The following is a 22,663-nucleotide window of genomic DNA, read 5'->3' on the forward strand; positions in this document are numbered from 1 at the left end:
TGAGTTTAAATATTAAAACACCCTCTTTTGGGATCAACAGGTCGCCCCCTTGGGTGGCTTGAGGGCTTTGTGCCGAACTTAGATGCCGACGCAGGTCTTCGCCAGAGAGGTCGCTCCGGCGACTGCCGGTCTAGTAGCTCCTGTTAGATAGGCTCGGAGTCCGCCTTTGGTGGTGAGGATCTGGGCTTTCCCTCGGCGCCCTGCTTCGTCGGGAGGGCCCTGCGGAAGGCGGGTCTCTCCTGCTACTTCCATAGGCCGGAATATCTCGAACGGGCCGAGGAGGAGATGGACATCTTATTGGAGAGGGAGGATGCCTAACTGGAGAGGCGATCCTGGTTCCGTCAGGCCGGATGAGGTTAGGTGGGGGCCTCTCGGCCCTGCCAACCTGCGGGTCCCACGCCTGGTGATCAGGATGAGGCGCAGGACGGCTGTTGGGGACGGGCTGATGCTGCGAGCCCTCCCCGGTTCTCTTTCTGGAATTTCCTCGGGCTCTTTTGGGCGCACTCGAGGCCAGCTGGGAGCTAGGAGTTGAAGTTCTGACCGAACGACTGTACTGCTGTTGTCCGGCTCTAGGCATTTCTCTGAAGTTTGCCTCTCGACGGTGCGATGAAGGAGTGGAGTTGGCTATCGGAAGTCTGTCCGAGCAGCTATGCCTGGAACGATTACCCCAGCGAGACTTAGGAGCCTCGCCTTGCCTTTCTCCGACGTTAGCGTCGGTTGTGAGAGGGGGTAGTCGGGCCAGAACGTCTTTGATCTGCTGATTAGCTATTGCTAGCTGGCTCCTCAGCTGAGCATTCTCCATCTCCACCGCAGTGTAATAGCATGGGTTTGGATTAGGTGGCCGGGGCGCCGAACTTCCAGTGTCATCTTGGCCCGCTGGCTGTTTTCCTGGCCGCTGTTGGACTTCAGGAATTTGTTCGTCGGGGATGGCGACATGACGAGCCTCCTGCCCATCATGTTGTTCCGTCTCGTTACCGTGTCTAGATCGAGTAGTCACCATGGTTGGATGTTCGCGACAGCACCAGTGTAACTTGCTCTCAATGAAAGCACCAAACTGTTGACGCGATTCTTCGCCAACAGGTAATTAAGAAAAGAAAGAGGAAGGGATTAGTGCTTATGTTGAACCGAAATAGATGAATGATCTTGGAAATGGAATGGTGACACAAAATACGTTTTTTTAGGTGGTTCAAAGGTTAAAATCCTTCTACTCCACTAGTCAGTATTATTGCTATATACTGGGTATTCTTTTATAGGGTATTTTTTACATAATCGAATCCAACCTTTTGTAACTCCGAGGGTCTCCATATTTATTGGAGAAGGCACCTGGGAGTTGGTAAGAAGGTCATCCCGTGACCTTCTTACCTATCATGTCAACTCTGTGACATTCATGATTAATTCCTAAGCCTGACACATAAGTGTGGTCAAATCAATAGGTAAGGGGATTATGGGCCGCACGGCCCAACCCAGTCGTGGGTGTCTGAATACGCACGTTCACGTTGCGTGTCTGAGAAGTCAGGGATATATCAGACACGTGATGTCTGATATATGCACGTTTACCTTGCGTGGTTGACTTTACAGAATGTCACAGCTCCAACTCTAGCTCGTACCACAAGCTGGAAGCTTACCTTGACCTGTAGCCTTCAAAGTCCAGACAGTCCTTAAGAAATTTTGGCGAACCCTTGGGTTACCTCGAGCTAAGGAGGTAGGATCTTATGATGGCAGCTCTGGTCTTGGGGATGTCTACGTGGTAGTCATGATTAGGCCGTAGGTCAACTCGCTAATCAACCCGTGGGAAAATCAGGGTGTACAAAAGGGTAATGGAAAATGGTCTTTTCTAGTAACATTATTCAGCTTTCTATAGTCTATGCACACTCTCCACCCCGTTTGTACTCTAGTAGGGATTAATTCATTTTTCTCGTTTTCAACAACTATGATCCCAGACTTTTTAGGCACAACTTGAACTGGACTAACCCATTGACTATTAGAATTAGGGTAAATGATACCTACGTCTAACAATTTTATGACCTCTTCTCTAACTACTTCTTTCATATTTGGATTTAACTTTCTTTGACATTCCCGAGAGGTTTTAGCATTCTCTTCTAGATGGATTCTATGCATACATATGGATGGGCTAATTCCTTTAATGTCTCCAATGGTCCAACCTATGGCTTCTTTATGTTTTCTAAGGACATCTAACAATTTATCTTCTTGTTCTTTATCTAAAGCGGATGATATGATAACAAGTAAGGTTTTAGAATCTCCTAGAAAAGCATATTTTAAATCTTCTGGCAAAAGTTTAAGGTCTAACTTTGGAGACTCAAAAATTGATTGAACATGATCTAAGGGTGAAAAAGGTTCAATTTTGGTTTCATCTAAGGGTATAGACTCTAGCAAAGAATTCTCATCATCATTAGAATCGTTAACATGCAAGTTCATACCAAAGTATTTTTCACAAAAGTCAAGTAAGTCATTTCCATCATTTTCACAAATACTATCTATCATGTTAACTTCATGCACTTCCTCATACTCAACAGATTTAGCAATAATAAAAACTGTAACGACCCAAATTTGCTAATAAGGATTAATGGCCTTGATTAGTGTGCCTGGAGGGCATAATGGGAATTATGTGTGACTTTAATGAGTAAAATGCATGATTATGATTTAAAGCATGTTATATGACTATTTGAATATTTGAGATGCATGACTATGTGTATTAGTATGCATGTAGGCCCTGACTAGGTTAGAAGGGCATAATCGTAATTTTGGCCATTATGGGCATAATTGTATACATATATATGATAATTGTTGAGACCACATTATTATGTGGATATATCTGTGATCTGTGACTCGAGACGATCCTAGTAAGCGGTTTAGCGGAAAAGTCATGGCGGGGATTTATACCTGGCTCGGGGTGAGCCTGGGGGTATAAATGGGAATTTAGTGAGTATATTGGAGTCTATTTTGACATCGAGGAATATTATTGGTGATTAATTAGGTATTGGGAAGTAAGCGGAAAATATTAGGGACACTCGAGGAATTAGCAGGAATTGGGTAAAATGACTATAATGCCCCTAAGTGGATTAAAGGGTTTAGAATTAATAGGGAGGGAATTTTGGTCAATTGGCTTCTCAGAGATAGATAAGTTAAGGCTTTATACTTAGTAGGAATTGTAGAATAATAGAGAAGTCTGAGGAAAGAAAGAAAAGAAGGAAAAGAAAGAAAAAGAAAGGAAGGAAAATCAGAGTGCATTCCTAGAGTCGGTTTGTGTTTCTCTCACCATTTCTCTTCATTCTTCTTGGAGAAAAATTCAGAGGAGAGCTAGGTCAACTAATCCATAAGGTTTCTGAGCTAAGCTTGAAGATTTGGCAAGGGTTTAGCAAGGATAGGCCATATACTTGAGGTAAGACTTTATAGTTCCTTCAGTTCTGGTTTTGGTTCTTAACTAAGGTGTCTAAGCTGAGTTGATGGGGAATTCTAGGGAAGTTGGAGCCAAGGGTTGAGGAAGAGCAAGCCAAGGAGGTCTAGAGGCAACTTGAGGTCGAATTTCCATCAAAGGTATAAATTCTGAGCTTTTAACTTTGATGTTTTGACTGGTTTCTGGTGAGTTTTGAGGTCTAGAAGTGGCTATGGTGGATTTTGAGATTAGGGATGCATGTGCTTGGGTTTTGAGTATTTTGGGTGCTTGAGATGAGTGGAATGTTTTAATAAGCTTTTTTTTGAGTTTGGTGAAGGTTTGGAGAAGTTTTGGTTGAGTTTGGTTCGAGGAAATCGCAGGAAGGAAAATTGAGGTATTGCCTGTCTGTGACTAGCGCTACAGCGCTAGCCTTTGGGTGCTGTAGCGCTAGGCCATGCTTCCTAGGGGATTTTGCTTCTGCTTGTAGCGCTGTAGCGCCCTCCTAAGAGCGTTGTAGCGCTGCCCTGTTTCCAGAAAGGGATTTTAGGGTTATTTACAAGGGTTTTTGACCAAGGGTTCGGGGTTCGATTCCACCACCTTGTTTGGTGGAACTAGGACTTCCCAGCGGCTCGGGATTGGTCCCGAGGCTAGGTTTTGGACTTGAGGTTCGGTGATGACTTTGATCTATGGTTGTGCTTAGGTGAGCGCTAGGGCTCGAGAGGGATCGTGCTCCAGGAGTCAAGTGATCAAAGCTAGCGAAATGAAAGGTAAGAAAACTGCACCCGGTTATATGTTTGTGATGGGACTAAGTGCTCCTGATATTTGTATTATGTCAATGATGGTATTATTCCATGGGACATGTGATAACGACCTAAGGGTGCCGTACACAATATTTGCGCACAGGGCGCAGCTTGGCCACTGGTAGCCGAGGACAGCTTAATATTCACTGAGCTCGGTTTAAGCGGGCCGGAGTCAGTGGGATAACGGAGGGTGCGGCCTGAGGGCGCTAACCCTAGTTATCATATGTGATTTGGTGTGAATTGATATGTTTAGTATGCTTGACTATTCTGAATATTGATATGATTAAGAATATGTGATGCAATATGAGATACTGAATTGTCTGTTGATTGCTTATGCTCTGTTGTTGTGTTTTCTTGCTGGGCCTTGGCTCACGGGTGCTACGTGGTGCAGGTAAAGGCAAGGGAAAGTTGGACCAATCCTGAGATGGAGGGTTGCGGGGTGGAATGTACATAGCCAGCTGTTTGGTCGCCATGACCGAGGAGTGGATCAGGACAGAGATTGCCTAATTGTCTGTTTTGCCTTAATATGGCTAACACTGTATTTAGTCCTTGAATCTCTTGTAGACAGTTTCAAACTTAATATTTTTGGGATCCCGTACAAACAGGAAATGTTTCTTTATGAAAATGTGACTTTTGAGACCAAATCATTTTAACCCTAGTTCCTTTATAGTTTCAATAACACGCTCTTAATTAAACGACTTGATTAGCAAGTCTAGCACTTTATAAACTCACAGTGTAATGGTCTTGGCTGTCCAAGGCATTACAACTTGGTATCAGAGCGTCCTAGGTTTATGGGTCCTGAAGACTGACTGGATATGTACATTCACCGCGAGAGACAAGCTCAACTCAGGGTTTGGTAATTGTGTATACATGACTATGTGCTTAAATGATTTGAGTGAGATATGATTGTTGATACCTGTTTGATGAATAGGGAGCATGAGATACTGATAGGGCCTGGCCCTTGACTATTGCATGATGCTATTGAGGCGTGCTTATTAGCATTGTTGTGCATGTGAATGAATATCTGGATAAATTGCTATATTTGATTGCTTGTGAGTGATTGGAGTTCCAGTGATGGATCATAAAAGGATTATTACCCTGTCATCATAGCCTAATTGCCGAGTCGTTGATTGCAGATTGACTTGAATAGTTATGCATTCAAGAAAATCTACGCGACTAGCCGGCAGGTCTTGGGCTAGAGATGATGATCAGGGCCAGACCCCTCCGCCAGTCCCTGAGAATTGGCAGCAGTTAATGGCAGACATGTAGGCTCGGCTTCAGAGTCAAGATGAACAGATTCAAATTCTGTGGCAGCAGGCTCCATCTGGGAGTGTTGCCCCTATTATGCCACATGCAGTGGCACCGGTAGTGCAGCCAATTGAGGTTGGGAACAAGTGGGAACCGTTGTATGAGCAGTTCAGGAAGCAGCAACCCCCGATCTTTGAGGGGGGACCAGATCCACTGAAGGTTGAACAGTGGATGACTATGATTACTACCATTCTTGATTTCATGAGGGTGGAAGGACATGACAGAGTGGCCTGTTCCACTTATATGCTGAGGGAGGATGCCCGAATCTGGTGGGAGGTGGCATCACAGACCAGAGATGTTACTGCATTGACTTGGAAAGGGTTTAAGGATTTGTTTAGTCTGAAGTATTATAATGTTTCCATCAGGGCAGCAAAGATAAATGAGTTTGTGGGGCTGGTTCAGGGCAGTATGACAGTTACAAAATATGCCTTGAAGATTGACAGACTTGCGAAGTTTGCACCAGATCTTGTGCCTACTGATGTAGCTAGGCATGACAGGTTCATTAGAGGGCTGAATCCTATGATAGCCCGAGATGTGAGAATTACCACAGTTTCTGGAGGGACAACTTATGCCCAGGCTGTGGAGAAGGCTCTTACTGTTGAGGAAGTGGAGAACAAGATATGGAGAGAGAGTGCTGTGAGGAGGGAGGGCCACAGGGCGGTGCCTCCATATTCTGGTTCAGGTAGGGGCGGAGGCCCCAGTGATCTAAAGAGAAAGACCCTTGAGGCTTCGATCGCTCCTAGCCCTGATAGGAGAGGTCAGGGTACTCCGGGTGGCCGTCAGGGAGGCGGTGATTCATGGAGGACCTATCCGGAGTGCACGAGGTGCAGGAGACGCCATCCGGGCGAGTGTCGGGGTAAGGCCTGTTATGTGTGCGGGGTGGTGGGACACCTTAGGAAGGACTGTCCGATAGTGAAGAAAGGAGATACAGGGAAGGTGGACAGCTTAACTCCAACTCGAGTGTTCACCCTGACGCAGGCGGAGGCCGAGGCTAGTCCCTCGATAGTGATAGGTCAGCTTTCTAGCTCTGGCACTTCTTTTACTGTTTTGATAAACTCTGGTGCTACGCATTTGTTCGTATCTGATAAAGTGATTGATAGACTGTGTATACCTAGTGAGTATAGTACTTCAGGGTTTGGGACTATTTTGCCTACAGGAGAACTGGTAGTATCTAGGAGGTGGATTAGAGCACTGCCAGTGATAGTTGATGGTAGGGAGTTGTCAGTGGACTTGATTGAATTGAGTATGGAGGACTTTGATATGATTCTAGGTATAGATTGGCTGGTATGATATGGAGCTACCATTGACTGCAGGAAGAAGATGGTAACTTTTGAGCCAGAGGGCGAGGATCCCTTTGTTTTTGTGGGAGCGATGCATCGACCCCGCGTACCCAGGATATCTACATTGAGAGCCAGAGACTTGTTACAGGGCGGATGTATGGGCTTTCTGGCTAGTGTGGTGGACACCACCAGAGTTTCACCAGTAGGGCCAGAGGAGACCAGGTTGGTTTGCGAGCTCTTGGATGTGTTTCCTGAGGATTTTCCTGGGTTGCCGCCGCGTAGAGAGATTCAGTTTGTTATTGAGTTGGCGTCAGGGATAAAGCCAGTGTCGAGGGCACCATATAGGATGGCACCGACGGAATTGAAAGAATTAAAGATACAGCTGCAGGAGCTTCTGGATTTAGGGTTCATCAGACCTAGCTACTCGCCATGGGGCACTCCAGTTCTGTTTGTGAAGAAGAAGGACATGACTCTGAGAATGTGCATCGACTACCGAGAGTTGAACAAGTTGACTATCAAGAATAAGTATCCCCTACCAAGGATTGATGACTTGTTCGATCAGCTGCAGGGTAAGACGGTGTTCTCAAAGATTGATCTTCGATTTGGTTATCACCAGCTGAGGATCAAGGATGAGGACATACCTAAGACAGCCTTACAAACGCGGTATGGGCACTATGAGTTCTTGGTCATGTCTTTTGGTTTGACCAATGCCCCAGCAGCCTTTATGGATCTAATGAATAGGGTGTTCAAGGATTTTCTAGATCAATTTGTTATTGTCTTCATCGACGACATCTTGGTGTATTCCAGTTCAGAGGCAGAGCATGAGCTTCATCTTCGACAGGTTCTTCAGAGGTTGAGGGAGCATCAGTTGTACGCCAAGTTTAAGAAGTGTGAATTTTGGTTTCCCGAAGTGACATTCCTTGGACATATCGTAGGTGCAGATGGGATTAAGGTGGATCCATCTAAGGTGGAGGCAGTTAGGGATTGGCCGAGGCCAAGGAACGCCTCGGAGGTGCGGAGTTTTCTTGGTTTGGCAGGTTACTACAGACGGTTTGTGGAGGGCTTTTCGAAGATAGCAGCACCGATGACAAAATTGACACGGAAGAATCTGAAGTTTATCTGGTTAGATAAGTGTGAAGACAGTTTTCAAGAGCTTAAGCGACAACTTATTACAGTGCCAGTGTTGAGTCTTCCTTCGGGGGAAGGGAAGTTCGTTGTTTACTGCGATGCATCGAGGTTGGGTTTAGGCTGTGAGTTGATACAGAATGAGAAGGTTATAGCTTATGCATCACGGTAACTGAAGGAGTATGAGCAGCGGTATCCTACCCATGATTTGGAGTTAGCAGCGGTGGTATTCGCACTGAAGATTTGGCGACACTATCTGTATGGAGAGAAGTGCGAGGTATACACTGACCATAAGAGTCTGAAGTATTTCTTTACACAAAAGGACCTGAACATGAGACAGAGGCGTTGGCTGGAGTTGGTAAAGGATTATGATTGTGACATTCTTTACCATCCAGGAAAAGCCAATGTGGTGGCGGATGCATTGAGCCGCAGAGGTCCAGGTTAGCTGTATAGTTCTGTTCAGATATCAAGGGAGTTAGCGGATGAGATGGTCAGAGCGGGGATAGAGTTGGTGGTAGGCCAGATGGCCAATATCAGTCGACCCTGCTAGAGCGGATTAGAGAAGGGCAGTTGGCAGATGCTCAGTTACAGAGGGTTAGAGAGGATGTCTTAGCGGGAGTAGCTAAGGACTATTCTGTTTCTGAGGTCGGTTTGCTTTGGTATCAGGGACGAATTTGTGTTCCAGTTGATGAAGGAATTAGAAAAGAGATACTAGATGAGTCTCATACGACGCCGTACTCACTTCATCCGGGTACCACGAAGATGTATCAGGATCTACAGACTTTATATTGGTGGCCCGGAATGAAGAAGGATGTGGTAAAGTACGTTGCTAGATGCTTAACCTGTCAGCAGGTGAAAGCTAAGCATCAGCGACCAGCAGGGTTGCTTCAGCCTTTGGGTATTCCTGAATGGAAATGGGAGGATATTACTATGGATTTTGTGGGAGGTTTACCTAGGACAGTAGGACTTCATGACTCAGTGTGGGTGATAGTGGATAGATACACCAAGTCAGCCCATTTTCTTCCAGTGAGGTCGACATACACTGTGGATCAGTATGCTGAGTTGTATGTGAGGGAGATCGTATGTCTCCATGGGGTTCCTAAGTCTATAGTGTCAGACCGGGATCCTATTTTCACTTCCGAGTTTTGGGGTGGTTTGCAAAAAGCTTTGGGGACTCAGTTGAAGTTCAGTATAGCCTTTCATCCTCAGACTGACGGACAGTCTGAGAGGACGATCCAGGTATTAGAGGATATGCTCAAAGCATGTGTGATTGATTTTGAGGGTTCATGGAGTAAGTATCTTCCGTTGATTGAATTTTCGTATAACAATAGTTATCAATCAACGATTGGAGTGGCTCCCTATGAGATGTTGTATGGGAGGAAGTGTAGATCACCCATTCATTGGGATGAGATGGGTGAGAGGAGATATTTGGGGCCAGATATGGTTCAGAGGACAAGTGAAGCTATAGAGAAGATCCAGGCTAGAATGCCCGCTTCTCAAAGCAGACAGAAAAGTTATGCTGATCCTAAGCGTAGGAACGTGGAGTTCCAGGTTGGGGACCACGTCTTTCTCCGAGTTTCACCATTACGAGGGGTGAGGAGGTTTGGAAAGAAGGGCAAGCTAAGCCCTAGATTCATTGGACCATTTGAGATCTTGGAAAGGATTGGTCAAGTGGCTTACAGGTTAGCCTTCCCGCCATCGTTGTCAGGAATTCATGACGTATTCCATGTTTCTATGCTTCGGAAGTACGTCTCAGATGTGACTCATGTGTTAAGGTATGAAGACTTGGAGTTACAGACAGATTTGGCTTATGAAGAGCAACCGGTTCAGATCTTGGATCGGAAAGATAAAGTATTGCGGAATAAGATGATTCCTCTTGTTAAAGTGTTGTGGAGGAATAGTAAGGTCGAGGAGGCGACCTGGAAGCTTGAGACAGCGATGCGGGATCAGTATCCCGAGTTGTTCAGGTAAATTTCGAGGACGAAATCCTCATTAGGAGGGGATAGTTGTAACGACCCAAATTCGCTAATAAGGCTTAAGGGCCTTGATTAGTGTGCCTGGAGGGCATAATGGGAATTATGTGTGACTTTAATGAGTAAAATGCATGATTATGATTTAAAGCATGTTATATGACTATTTGAATATTTGAGATGCATGACTATGTGTATTAGTATGCATGTAGGCCCTGACTAGGTTAGAAGGGAATAATCGTAATTTTGGCCATTATGGGCATAACTGTATACATATATATGATAATTGTTGAGACCACATTATTATGTGGATATATCTGTGATCTGTGACTCGAGACGATCCTAGTAAGCGGTTTAGCGGAAAAGTCATGGCGGGGATTTATACCTGGCTCGGGGTGAGCCTGGGGGTATAAATGGGAATTTAGTGAGTATATTGGAGTCTATTTTGACATCGAGGAATATTATTGGTGATTAATTAGGTATTGGGAAGTAAGCGGAAAATATTAGGGACACTCGAGGAATTAGCGGGAATTGGGTAAAATGACTATAATGCCCCTAAGTGGATTAAAGGGTTTAGAATTAATAGGGAGGGAATTTTGGTCAATTGGCTTCTCAGAGATAGATAAGTTAAGGCTTTATACTTAGTAGGAATTGTATAATAATAGAGAAGTCTGAGGAAAGAAAGAAAAGAAGGAAAAGAAAGAAAAAGAAAGGAAGGAAAAACAGAGTGGATTCCTAGAGTCGGTTTGTGGTTCTCTCACCATTTCTCTTCATTCTTCTTGGAGAAAAATTCAGAGGAGAGCTAGGTCAACTAAGCCATAAGGTTTCTGAGCTAAGCTTGAAGATTTGGCAAGGGTTTAGCAAGGATAGGCCATATACTTGAGGTAAGACTTTATAGTTCCTTCAGTTCTGATTTTGGTTCTTAACTAAGGTGTCTAAGCGGAGTTGATGGGGAATTCTAGGGAAGTTGGAGCCAAGGGTTGAGGAAGAGCAAGCCAAGGAGGTCTAGAGGCAACTTGAGGTCGAATTTCCATCAAAGGTATAAATTCTGAGCTTTTAACTTTGATGTTTTGACTGGTTTCTGGTGAGTTTTGAGGTCTAGAAGTGGCTATGGTGGATTTTGAGATTAGGGATGCATGTGCTTGGGTTTTGAGTATTTGGGGTGCTTGGGATGAGTGGAATGTGTTCATAAGCTTGTTTTTGAGTTTGGTGAAGGTTTGGAGAAGTTTTGGTTGAGTTTGGTTCGAGGAAATCGCAGGAAGGAAAATTGAGGTATTGCCTGTCTGTGACTAGCGCTACAGCGCTAGCCTTTGGGCGTTGTAGCACTATGCCATGCTTCCTGGGGGATTTTTCTTTTGCTTGTAGCGCTGTAGTGCCCTCTTAAGAGCGTTGTAGCGCTGCCCTGTTTCCATAAAGGGATTTTAGGGTTATTTACAAGGGTTTTTGACCAAGGGTTCGGGGTTCGATTCCACCACCTTGTTTGGTGGAACTAGGACTTCCCGAGGGCTCGGGATTGGTTCCGAGGCTAGGTTTTGGACTTGAGGTTCGGTGATGACTTTGATCTATGGTTATGCTTAGGTGAGCGCTAGGGCTCGAGAGGGATCGTGCTCCAGGAGTCAAGTGATCAAAGCTAGCGAAATGAAAGGTAAGAAAACTGCACCCAGTTATATGTTTGTGATGGGACTAAGTGCTCTCGATATTTGTATTATGTCAATGATGGTATTATGCCATGGGACATGTGATAGCAGCCTAAGGGTGCCGTACACAATATTTGCGCACAGGGCGCGGCTTGCCACTGGTAGCCGAGGACAGCTTAATATTCACTGAGCTCGGTTTAAGCGGGCCGGAGTCAGTGGGATACCGGAGGGTGCGGCTTGAGGGCGCTAACCCTAGTTATCATATGTGATTTGGTGTGAATTGATATGTTTAGTATGCTGAATACTTGACTATTCTGAATATTGATATGATTAAGAATATGTGATGCAATATGAGATACTGAATTGTCTGTTGATTGCTTATGCCTTATTGTTGTGTTTTCTTGCTGGGCCTTGGCTCACGGGTGCTACGTGGTGCAGGTAAAGGCAAGGGAAAGTTGGACCAATCCTGAGATGGAGGGTTGCGGGGTGGAATGTACATAGCCAGCTGTTTGGTCGCCATGACCGAGGAGTGGATCAGGACAGAGATTGCCTAATTGTCTGTTTTGCCTTAATATGGCTAACACTGTATTTAGTCCTTGAATCTTTTGTAGACAGTTTCAAACTTAACATTTTTGGGATCCCGTACAAACAGGAAATGTTTCTTTATGAAAATGTGACTTTTGAGACCAAAACCTTTTAACCTTAGTTCCTTTATAGTTTCAATAACACGTTCTTAATTAAATGACTTGATTAGCAAGTCTAGCACTTTATAACCACACAGTGTAACAGTCTTGGCTATCCAGGGCGTTACAAAAACATTCAATTCAACAGTCATATTTCCAAAAGATAATTTCAAAATACCATTATGACAATTAATGATTGCATTGGATGTTGCTAAGAATGGTGTACCTAAAATGATAGAAATTTGAGCATGCATATTTTCCACAGGTTGAGTATCACAAACAATGAAGTCAACAGGAAAGTAAAATTTATCAACTTTTATCAAAACATCATCGATAATGCCTCTAGGAATTTTCACCAATCGATCGGCTAATTGAAGAGTTATAGAAGTAGGTTTTAGTTCACCAAGACCAAGTTGCTTATAAACAGAATAAGACAATAAATTCACACTAGCACCCAAATCAAGTAAAGCCTTATTAATAAAATGATCACCAATAATGCATGAAATTGTGGGACACCCAGGATCTTTATATTTAACAAGACTCTTATATTGAATAATGAAACTAGCTTGTTCAGTTAAAAATGAATTTTTAGGAACATTAGTGTTTCTTTTAACAATACAAAGATCCTTTAAAAATTTAGAGTAGGCATGAATTTGTTTAATGGCATCTTAGGAAGGGATATTGATACTAACTTGTTTAAAAATTTCTAAGATGTCATTATTTTGGCCGCCTTTTTTAATTGGAAGTAATCTTTGTGGGAATGGGGCTTTTGGAATGAAAGGATGGATTGGAGTTTCCTTGTTTGAAGATTCATTAGCATTAGAACTAGAAGGCTGACTCTTTTCTTTTTCTTTTTCTTTTTCAACCTCGAGTATGTAATCAGGTTTTGCAATGTTCTTTCCGGACCTAAGAGTTGAAATTAATTTGATTTCTCCATTATGACTAGACTTTCCAATCTCATATTGACCTTTTGGATTAGGGATAGATTGACTAAGGAATGTTCCTTTTTCTCTATCAGCTAAAGCAGTGGCGAGTTGTCCTACTTGTGTCTCGAGTTTGGTAATTGATTGAGACTGATTTTGTAGGATTTGTTGAGTGGATTGCATAAATTGTTGTAAAGTATCTTCTAAGGAAGGTTTCCTTTGTTGAGTATATGGTTGATTTTGTGGGGCATGAGTTTGGTTTTGCGTGTTGTATTGGTGCCCTTGATTCATTTGAGGTTGGTTTTGTCTCCATGAAAAGTTTGGATGTTTTCTCCAATTTGGATTGTAGGTGGATGAAAATGGGCTATCATTTGATTTCCCATAAGCATGAAGAGCATTGACCTCCTCAGAAAAGGCTTCTTGGTAGGAATGACATAATTGGGCATTATGGCAAGGACTAGAACATATAGAACAAACCTCTTTTCTTGGTTGTATTGGGGAATTTATGGTTTGGCTTATGGCTAAAACTTCTACTTTTCTCGCTAATTTGTCTAAGGATGTTCTTAACTCTGATTCATCTTTTACTTCATACCTTCCTCCTATTTTTGGTGAATTAGTTGACCTAGACCTAGGATCAAAATAATTCAATTGTTGTGAATTGACAGATAAATCTTCAAGGGCGTCCCAAGCCTCTTGTCCTTGAAATTTTAAAAAATTTCTAGTATGCATAGATTGAATCATTTGACGATTAGAGGCAGTCAAACCATCATAAAAATATTTTACAAGTCTCCATTTTTCAAAACCATGATGAGGATATTTTAATAATAAATCTTTAAATCTTTCCCAACATTCATAAAACTCTTCATTATCTTTTTGAAAAAACTCAGAGATTTCTCTCTTTAGACTATCAGTTTTAGACATAGGAAAAAAATTCAGCAAGAATTTATTATAAAGTTGATCCCATGTAGTTATAGACCCCGTGGGAAGAGAGTTTAACCAAGTTTTTGATTTGTCTTTTAATGAAAAAGGGAACAATCTTAGTTTGACCGACTCATCAAAAAAATTTGAAAAAATGTTGAGCAAATTTCTAAGAAATCTTTGACATGCATGTAAGGATCTTCTCTATCTAACCCATAAAAAGATGGCAACAATTGAATGATTGATGGTTTAAGCTCAAAATGGGTAGCAGAAGTGGTTGGAAGAACAATACATGAAGGAGCATTAGATGAAATAGGTGCAAAATATTCAAGCAAAGTTTTTTCAGGCACAACATTGTCATTAACGGGATTAGCAATTGGTTCCATGATGCTCAAATTTTTACTAACACTTTCAATTTCAAACGAAGACATACGTCTTTTTACTAATCGATTTTTAGAGTTACGTTCCCAATGATGCATACAATTTTCACAAAGCAACAGAGATAATCTAAAACAAGCAATTTTCTGATGTGGAAGATCAGTTAAAACTGCAACCACATAGCATACTTAGAATTTTTAGAGATTTCACAACAATATAATTCTTATGGTTTACTTGCCCCCAGACCTATTTGATTCCACTTACTCACACACTACTAACAACTCCCTGAGGTTAATTAGTAGAGGTGGATTGAGAATTTTGTTCAAATTTCCTTTAAGCAAAAAAGGCTTATGGTGAAAGGACAAGATTTAGGTTTCTCTTTTTTTTTCAAGTTTTTTTTCACAATTACACTAAAATATGATAAAAGACAAAGAAAAATAGGGTAAAATTAAATAAGACTATCAAAAATTAGGCAAGAGTAGGGAGGCATAGCATGCCATCAACCATAACAAAAATAAGGTAAAAATTAGGAGGCACAAGTGCCATCAACTAAAACATAAAATAAAAGACTAGGAGGCAAAATTGTCATCAACTAGCAACTTGCAAATATAAAAACTACAACAAGATAAATAAAGAAAGTTACAACAAAGGTTAGGAGGCACAAGTGCCGTCAACTAACAAAGAAAAACAAGAAATAAAAACTATAACAAAATTGCAACAAAATTAGGAGGCACAAGTGGCATCAACTATAAAAATTAAAAAGATAGATTGATAGGAGGCACAAGTGCCGTCAACTAAAAAAAACAATAAATATAAATATATAAGTAATTTTTTTATGGGTGGTAGAACCGTCCCAAATTTTCTTTTTATCTTTTTTTTTTGTTTTATATAAATATATATTTTTTTGTATTTTTGTATATATAGTTTTTTTAAGTGCAAAAATTAAAACTACTAGTAGAAAAATTCACTAACCTTGAGATAAATTTCGTTTCCTTTCTTGCAACTCCTCGGCAACGACGCCAAAAACTTGATGGACCCAAAATAGGTATGTTTTAAATATTTATAACCCGCAAGCACACGAATCGTATATGGAATACAGTGTTCGTGTAAGAACGAGATCGAACCCAAATGAGTGGTCTAAAATAAAAAAAGAAAACTATTTTAAACCAAAATTAATAAATTCTAACCTAGCTCCAAAGATTGATGAGATTTTTGTATAATGAATATAAAATAAAAGATTTAAAATAAAGCTATTTAAGAGAATGAAAATAACCCAATAATGATTTTAAAATAAGTGGTAAAAGGAAAGATTATTAAGATACTTGTTACACCCAGATTTCGAGCCATGAGAGTTGTGACCTCGAAAGCTGGATTCATAATGAATGAACTCGTAAAGTCTGGAATATGTTCGAAATCTAAACATCGAACTTGCGAAGCGGAGACGACTTCGCAGATGATAGCCTCGAAATCCTCACAAGCTCGAAAGATAGACCCCGAAGTACACTTGTTCTCGGGATGGCCTCGGATCAGGGCTCTGAGCCTGACGCGCATAAGAGCTCGAAGTCATATAGCCTCGGGAAGATGCTATAGCTCGAAAGTCAATAAGAAACCTGGGTGAAAAGAGGCCTTGGTGATATAGGATAATAACTTTGAATATCCTAATGAGTCATCTATAAGAGACGCGGTCTACATTGATTACTATAAATCCCCTACAATCAAGGGATATTATTTGTTCAGTTATATGCCCCCTGATCTTCAAGGGACGTTTCCTTGTATATCGGATTGCAGGCTTTTAATGCCATTTAATTTATTTTCATATACAGAATAACTTCCCAAAATATGTGGGATAGTATTCTGAAATCTTCTCTATAAATAGAGAAGATTGTGCACCATTGTAAAGGACCGAATTTTTGTGATCTTGAGGGAAAACTCTGGAGAATTCATCCTTGGAGAATTTTCAGAGATCACTCAAGTTTAATAACAAAGACTCGTGGACTAGGCAGATTTAACTGTTGAACCACGTAAAAGATCTCGTGTGTTTTATCGAATTTCATTTGGCCATAACTGATTATTGTTTTCGTGCTCTTCTTTCACTGTTGACAAAAAACGGCGTCAACAATACTAGAATCCACAAAATGTAAGTTTAATAATACTTATTAGTATATTGATTCCCAAGTTTTAGTGATAGTTAAAATAAATCAAACTATCATTTTCCAAATAGATTTATAATTTTAAGCACAAATTACTTCTAAAAAGATAGGATTTTTCTTCACTTTTTAAAAAGTATAATTTCAAAATATTTAATGTGAATCAACCTAATGAAACAACGAAAAATCAAATAACATTATTTATAAGGCAAAACATAATATTTTTGTTCTAAGCATTAGATGTGTACAATTTAATGACACATCTTACACAAAGAATATTATGTTTTGCAAAATGAATTACAAAGTGCATATTATCTAACAATCCAAAATGTGAGATATTAAAGATGAAAGACATATATGAAGAAGAAAAATCCATAAACTTTGTTGCATTACAAGAGAAATCAACATACAACATAAATATTATCTAGTTACAAGTTGCTTCATCATGATCTTAATAATCTTATGAAAAAGATTAGAAGCACATAACTAGAATAGAAATTACAAAATAAATGAAATACATACTTGAAAATGCTCTTGAAAAACCCAAAATGGAAGAGAGAATGGTAGAAAGAAGATGGTAACAAAAAATTAAACACCCTAAAATGGTATTGAAATTGCATATTTGTAGCCAAAATGAGAGTATTAAAATAATCAACTTAAATTAATTAAATTGATTAGATTAATTAAATTAAGTAAATATGGCATATATGGGTAAATTATAGGGTATAATGATGGTTTTTGTAGTGAAATATGTGGAGAAATTGGGTAAAAAGTTGGCATTTTTGGGCAAAGGGGAAAATGGGACAAGGGTACATTGTGTTGGGCTTAATAAGGGTGAAAAAAAAGGTGAAGGTGGTTGGGTGGGCTATGTGGCAGGTGGCTGGGCTGTGTGGTAGGCGTGTGGGCCGAGCAACAGGCTTCGGCGTTGGGTTGGGCTCGGGCCTGGGAGGCTGCTGAAGAGTGTGGGCCGGTTTGTTGGCAGTAGGGGCCCAACGGCTGGGAGAAGGGTTGCAGCGGCTGGAAGAACTTCAGGAGGCAGGCAGGTGGGCCTAGCTGCTTGGAGGCACGCGGGCTCCTGGTGAAGGCAGGGAGGAGCTGGGTGTGGGCCTGGTTCTTGGGCTGAAGAGAAATGCCATTTTTTTGTTTTTTTTTTTTTAAAACTACACCTCTCTCTTATTTGCTCTTCTTTATTTTCAAGCATAACAAAAATGCAAAGTTCATCCTACAATATAAGTAAACATTAAATTATAATAAAATATTTTCAATTATAAAGTAGACCATATTAAATCCATGAAAATATTAATTAAAATTTAATTTACTTTGACAATTAAGTTCAATAAAATTACATTTTTAACTTTTAATCTAAAAATATTAATTTCAAATAATTAAACTACAACATATTATAATAAAATATCTATAAAAATACACAAAAGTATATAAAATCATGATAAGACTAATAAATTCAAAATTACTTAAAAACTTAATAAATTAATTAAAAACTCAAGAACTAAGCAACAATTAGCATATAAAATATGGTAAAATAACTCTATTTTGTAGAGTTATTATCACAAGTCCATGGATTGTAGACTACCAAAGAAGAAACAAAATAATGAGGCTAATATGGTGGATAGCATCTCCAAGGATGTTGATCTAATAAATCTATCAACCATGGTTTTTGAGATAAACCTAGTCAATTCCAACCTAAAAGAGTGGTGGATTGATACTGGTGCCACTTAGCATGTATGGTCAGACAAGAGTCTGTTCAAATCTTTTGAACAAGTAGATAATGGCGAGAATCTTTTCATGGGAAACTCTGCCACATCTCAAATTGCGGGTCAAGGAAGTGTGATCCTGAAAATGACTTATGGAAAGGAGATGACTTTGAACAACATGTTGTATGTACCAGAGATCCGTAAAAACATAGTGTTTGGTTCACTGCTGAACAAACACGGATTCCGTATTGTATTTGAGTCAGACAAAGTTGTTCTGTCCAAAAGTGGAATGTATGTGGGAAGGGGTTATGTAACTGATGGGTTGTTTAAACTCAATGTTATGGTTGTTAAACCAAACATCAATAAAGTTAATAACTCTTATACTTATTGCTTGAGTCTTCTAATGTTTGGCATGGTAGACTAGGACATGTTAATTATGACAATGTACGAAGATTAATTAACTTGAATCAAATACCAAGATTTCATATTGATTCAAATCATAAATGCGAAACATGTGTCGAGGCAAAACTAACAAGGTCATCCTTCAAAATGATTGAAAGGGGTGATGAACTACTAAATTTAATACATAGCGATGTATGTGATTTAAAATTGTTCAAACAAGGGGAGGCAATAAGTATTTTATTCCTTTTGTCGATGATAGCACAAAATATTGCTATGTTTATTTGCTAAAAACCAAACACGAGGCTATAGAGAAATTTGTTCTCTATAAGACCGAAGTTGAGAATCAACTTAACAAAAAGATTAAGGTGTTGAGAAGTGATCGAGGTGGTGAGTATGAATCACCATTTCTTGAATTTTGTGCTAAACATGGAATCATCCATGAAACCACTGCACCTTATTCACCTCAGTAAAATGGTGTTGCTGAATGGAAAATAGTACGTTGAAAGAAATGATGAATGCAATGTTGATTAGTTCTGGATTGCCTCAGAACATGTGGGGAGAAGCTTTCTTATCAGCTAATCATCCTTTAAATAAGATACCCAAAAAGAAGGAGGATAAGACCCTGTATGAGTTATGGAAAGGAATGAAGCCTTCCTACAAATTCTTACGAGTGTGGGGGTGTCTTGCAAAAGTGGTTGTACCTTTACCAAAAATGGTAAAAATAGGTCCAAAAACTATTGATTGTATTTTCATTGGTTATGCACATAATAGTAGCGCATATCAGTTTCTGGTGCATGAGTCTAGAATTTTTGACATACACAAAAACACGATAATGGAATCTAGAAATGCGTCGTTCTTTGAACACGTATTTCCATATAGATCAAAAGAGGATTCAAGTTCATTAAAAAGAACACATGAGACTATTGTTGAAAATAGCCAGGATCAAAATCAAGAGTGTGAGGATGAAATTAGACGTAGCAAAAGATTTAGAACAGAAAAGTCTTTTGGTCCAAAATTTCGGACCTATTTGCTAGAAGGTGAACCTCAAAGCTTTGATGAAGTTGTGAACTTCACCGAAGGCTCTTTATGAAAAGAAGCTATTAATAGTGAGATTGAATCCATACTTCAAAATCACACATGGGAGTTTGTAGATCTTCCTCCAGGATGTAAGCCTTTAGGGGCCAAATGGATTTTCAAGAGGAAAATGAAAGCCGATGGTTCAATTGATAAGTATAAGGCATGACTTGTAATTAAAGGTTATAAGCAACATGAAGGCCTTGATTACTTTGACACTTATTCTCCTGTGACGAGAATAAATTCCACTAGGATGATACTTGCTATTACTGCGTTGCGCAATCTTGAAGTGCATTAAATGGATGTGAAAATTGCTTTTCTAAATGGGGACTTAAATGAAGAAATTTATATGGAACAACCTGAGGGTTTTTTCTCCCCAGGACAAGAAAGAAAAATTTGCAAATTGGTAAAATCTTTATATGGTTTAAAGGAAGCACCAAAACAATGACATGAGAAATTTGACCATACAATGTTGGCAAATGGCTTCAAAATCAATGAATGCGATAAATGTATTTATGTTAAAGAAATAGATAATGACTGTCATTTTTGTGTCTTTACGTAGATGACATGCTCATTGTTGGAAGCAGTGATAAGATGATCAAATCTATCAAGAGTATGTTGAACTCAAAATTTGACATGAAAGATATGGGTCTAGCATATGTCATTTTGGGGATTCAAATCTCAAGTACATCTGATAAGATCATTCTAAGTCAGTCACATTATGTGCACAACATTCTTGAAAAATTCAACAAAGAAGATTCTAGTGTATCTAGAACCCCTGTAGATTCGAGTCTACATTTGTTCAAGAACAAAGGGGAAAGTGTCTCTCAGGTAGAGTACTCTAGAATTATTGGAAGTCTAATGTAATTAATGAGTTGTACAAGACCTGATATAGGCTACATAGTTAGTAAACTGAGTAGATACACGAGTAATCCAGGGTTTGACCACTGGAAAGGAATAATAAGAGTACTTAGGTACTTGCGATTTACTCGTAGCTATGGGTTGCACTATACTAAATATCCAGTAGTACTTGAAGGGTATTATGATGCTAATTGGATATCTGATATGAAAGACTCAAAGTTTACGAGTGGGTATGTGTTTATACCTGGTGGTGCATCTGTATCATGGAAATCTTCTAAAAAAGACGGTAATAGCTAGATCCACAATAGAATATGAGTTTATTTCCTTAGACAAGTGTGGCAAAGAAGTTGAATGGCTTCGTCAATTTTTAGAAAATATTCCAAAATGGCCTAAACCAGTGCCAGCTATTGGCATACATTGCAATAGTCAATCTGGAATTGGTAGGGCACATAATTATTTGTATAATGGTAAGTCTAGACATATACGTCGTAGACACAATACCATTATACAACTACTCTCAACTGGAGTTATCTCTATTGACTATGTGAAGTTAAAGGATAATATTGTGGATCCGCTAACCAAATGGTTAAATAGAGAGTTGGTTGAAAAATCATCAAGGGGAATGGGACTAAAGCCCATGAATGAAAAATCAATAGAGTAGACACCCAACCTAGTTGATTGGAGATCCCAAAATCTAGGTTCAAAGGGACAACTAAAAGACTACGTTGGATCATTGTGGGGGTTATCCTCATTGTCCATTCCTATGATAAAACGGTGATAACAATAAGGAAAATGTTAAGCTATGCTTTTAATAATTTTTTATGCGTCGAAATGTGGAGCAGAGTAATACGAGTTACTTTTAATTAAGAAAATCACCTATGTGAAAGAGAAGATGAGCTGCTTCTATAGAAATTGAATATGGCTCAATTCCTGGAATGTCTCTTCCAGAACCAGGGAAATGTTTAGGGAAAAAAATGAGCATAATATTGAGAACCAAAATATGTCAGGAAAGATTCTTGTGTGTGGTATACCATCATTTACACGAACGACAGAACAGTTCAAAGACACCGCGTCTACTGATCAGCCAGTATATTAAATATACTTACACAAGGGAAGGTTAAAAGGGTAACACCTACCTATCCTATGTGGGTTTCTAACGTTGAACTCTACCACCTAGATCTATTCTTTTGTTGTTGTTTTTTTCATGAGTCGGTTTTTCATTCATGTGGGGGATTGCTAGAAGGTTTTATTTTGAATTGAAAAAAAATGGGATTAGTCTCACATTATTTGTGAGATATTTTATTTTACTTTCTTGGCCTATGGCTAAGTAGTTAAGGGATAGGAAAAATCCTTGCTTAAGGTATATAAATATATTATTATATTTATATTATGGTTTTAGTTAAAAGTTTTATATTCTTAGTGTGGTAGAGTTCGACAAAGTAATTGAATTCCTTGTTGTTCTCCATTGTTATTTATGTATCTTTAATTTAGTAAATATAAATATTATTTTATCCTTTTGCGTTTATTCAAATATTATTTCTAATTACTTTATATTTTTCCCACATTTTTATGGATCAGCTCATTCATGCAAAGCCAGATTTTATCAAGGAATAGAGAAGCATAAAGCAGGAATTCCGGTGTGTTGATTCTAAACCCTTTTAATTCCCATATAAAGAGGAGTTAGTCCTTGCAAGTAGGAGTAGAGGGGTTACGAACTAAACCCCATTGAGAAGAAAAGAAAAGGCTTCTGGCATAGTCGCAGAAGAGAAAAATGTGATCTGTCGTTTCCATTTCACCTCCACAGAGAGGACATGATACATCCTCCATGGAAAATATCCTAGCCAAACACAGGGAGAGCCTCTTAAAGAATACACCACCACAATATTTTGTGCCTCTCATGTATTCTTGCACTCTGTAATTTGTTCCAAGCCGCCGAATTCATGTCAGGGGCAGGGGTCTTTCTATTAAGGATATGAGTGAGGCAAGCCGATTTTGTTGAAAATTGGTCATTTCCATTATAAATCCAAATCCATTTATCCTTCGCCACAACC

The 22,663-nt window shown here is 39.7% G+C and overlaps 1 non-coding gene across 1 annotated transcript; it reads left to right on the plus strand.

The window, feature by feature from the left end:
• Positions 1-13,919: 13,919 nt before the first annotated feature.
• LOC133793102 (small nucleolar RNA R71) lies at positions 13,920-14,026 on the plus strand. The gene has a single exon (XR_009874562.1). It is a non-coding gene; the product is annotated as a small nucleolar RNA R71 (small nucleolar RNA).
• The last annotated feature ends 8,637 nt before the right edge of the window (positions 14,027-22,663 follow it).

The sequence above is a fragment of the Humulus lupulus genome, chromosome 7 (assembly GCF_963169125.1).
Source record: "Humulus lupulus chromosome 7, drHumLupu1.1, whole genome shotgun sequence".
Lineage (NCBI taxonomy): Eukaryota > Viridiplantae > Streptophyta > Magnoliopsida > Rosales > Cannabaceae > Humulus > Humulus lupulus.